Here is a 2,724-nt window from a genome sequence, read left to right on the forward strand (position 1 = left end):
GGACATTTCACGGTTAATGGAGAGTACAGAGGGGATCTTCTGCCTAGAATTCCTCAGTAACTAAAACATCACAGTTTTCCTTAACTGATTATACTGTAGGTTGTGAACATCAATTTGATAATGTTTAACTATGTACCAGTTGTTTCTTTCTACGTAATGCAAGTTTTGGTAGACCATTCTCCAAGCTACATGAGGTAAAAGATTTTTAACTCTTCTGTGTTTTCTATAAGGTTTACCTGGGAACTTATAAAGCACAGCGTGTACATGGGTAATATTAGCTTATTACATTATGTTATGTGTGTAATTTAGAGTCCATGTTCTTTTAATAAGTTGATGTTGCACAGAATTCTCTTCTGAGTCAGACAATTACCATCTTCATGACTGCAGCTGTGACCACTAGCAAACGGTCATCACAATTGGACCTATTGACTATTGTATTCTTTAACTGAAGGAGGGATAAGCAAGGTCATTGGACCCTCACCTGAGTATCCAGCCACTCTTTCCAGCCAACTGAATGTAATTTGGCACAAATAACACATGGTCTCCTGGATTTGGGGAGGACTAAAGTACATCATCTGGGGAAGTCTAGGAAGAGAAGCCTTGATCCATGCTGGGTAAAGGCTTCCCAGTGTGCATACCCCAAGGTCATTCATACACCTCAGCAACCTCTCAGTCATCATTGTAAGTAAGCTCAGTAAACTCATGGGTTCCCCAGAAAAACTTTAATCAAACATTGGCTTGACACTAGAGTCTTAAAAGGGAATAAGCATTTCTTAGTATCCCCAGGAAAAGAATTCTCACAGCAGATGGAAAATTTATTTGTTAATGTTATTATATATCATAGTTATTCAGAAAGAGAATGGTATGGTAAAAGATGTTAGATGATATGGAAATGGAGATATTTTATTAAGAATGATTTATGTGTGAAGTTTAAAAATGAAAAAAGCCTAAGGAAGTGACAAAGTATAACAAAAGATTAAAGTGATCAGTATATTTCCTTAAGAGTCAAGGGATTGCATTTCCCAGATATTAGACTTAAGTTGTTATAAGGTGTCATTTAGACAGTTATTTCTCATTGATGATTTTTTTTTCCTCATAAGACAATGCTACTAAGATGTAAAACTTCAAATCTTGGTCTGCAATACTGTAATGCCCATCTGTAGGTGACGGAGACAACCTGATATTGTTCTAAAATGATGGCTAAATTTATTTTCTTTCCCTATCTAGAAGACTTTGAGAGGTAACTGACACAGATTCTAGCCACTCCACAGCTGTCAATGTGCCTGAAAACAAGTCCTGAGTTAACTTTCGAGTCCAGCCTTGGCAGACAAAAGAAAACTGAGGAGGAACCAGTAGATGGATGCTTTTGGAAGCCCTCGTCAAGAAATTCCAATGGACTTTGATTTGGACATTTGAAATTTGCCCTGTTCTGACTTTTTTCTGGTTCCCTGTCTAGAACTTGTAATGCAAACTACTTTTGCCTTTACTTATCCTTCACATCTCCTAGGCACTACTCACGTATTTTTGTTTCTCCCTATAGTTAATAGTTATTCAATTTGGGAGTCTTTTAGATAGACCTACTGAAGGGGTACCCCTATTGCCTCACCCTCCATCCCTGTTCAGCATGGAAGAAGTCATAATGGTCTGCCTCCTGATTTTCCTATTGGCAGTTTGGGTAAACCTCTTCAGAGAGTGGTGTGATAAAAATAGGAGGTAGGAATTGGCTAGGCAGTTAGGGTAAAAAGACCCCCCCAAAAGATAACGAGTTTCTTTCTTGACTAAAAGTCAAAATGTCTTTGGACCTCTTAGCAACATGCTCCATTCCAAAGGCCAAAAATGTCCAAAGTATTTGGAAGCAATTATCTAATCCCTAAAATATTTTAGTGTTACCTCTTTGGCGGGGGGGAATGTTAGAGTATCAAAAAGCCCCATAAATTTAACTGATCCAGATTATAAAATGTCTAGTCTATCTTTTGGAGGACCCAAATTTCCAGTCTCATTTGTCAGCTACCTGGTGATAGAACCACACCTAGGAAGGCAGATTCACCTTAAGTTATGCTAAATAGATGGACTAAATACCTCATACTTTAATGAGGTAGCAAATTTTTTCCTTCCTGGAACTTGTGCAGACTTTCACCAGTACTTCCAGAGGAGCCACAGTCATGTAGATCTCTGTAAGTCTGTCTGCTTTCCAGGAAAGTGTAATTTCTCCTTTTCTTCTTCATGCCTTTCTTACTAAACATGTTTTCTTTAAGGCTTTGGTCTGCCCCTAGCATCTTGTATTTCTTCACTTTTCCTCTAAAGCTTCCTTCTCCCAGCCATGTGTCCCACTTCCCATGTAGGTTCTAAACCTGCATGACTTCATGGCTTTCCTTCTTCCTATCATTCACCTCCTCAAGGCAGTTGCTAAGATTATCAGCTCACCTGCCCTGAGTATTTTTCTTTAAGATTCTAATAAAGTTGTAAAAGTTTCATTAAAAAAAAAAGAAGAATATCAGCTCTTCCTCATCTAACAATAATCAGCTGCCAATAATTCATTGACTAAGATTGGGGCCTGCTGTTCATGTCCTCATTTCTGTGCTGGGTTTCTACCTGCCTATATTTGCATGGGTCTTGTGGACACTGTAGTTACATCATAATTTCTTAAATTCTCATATGAAAGCTCATAAAATATACCAAATCATGTCACTTATTGCATTATTTTTATGTGCTGTATTCAACCTT

This window comes from Nannospalax galili, unplaced genomic scaffold, assembly GCF_000622305.1.
Source record: "Nannospalax galili isolate Female #2095 unplaced genomic scaffold, S.galili_v1.0 scaffold347, whole genome shotgun sequence".
NCBI lineage: Eukaryota > Metazoa > Chordata > Mammalia > Rodentia > Spalacidae > Nannospalax > Nannospalax galili.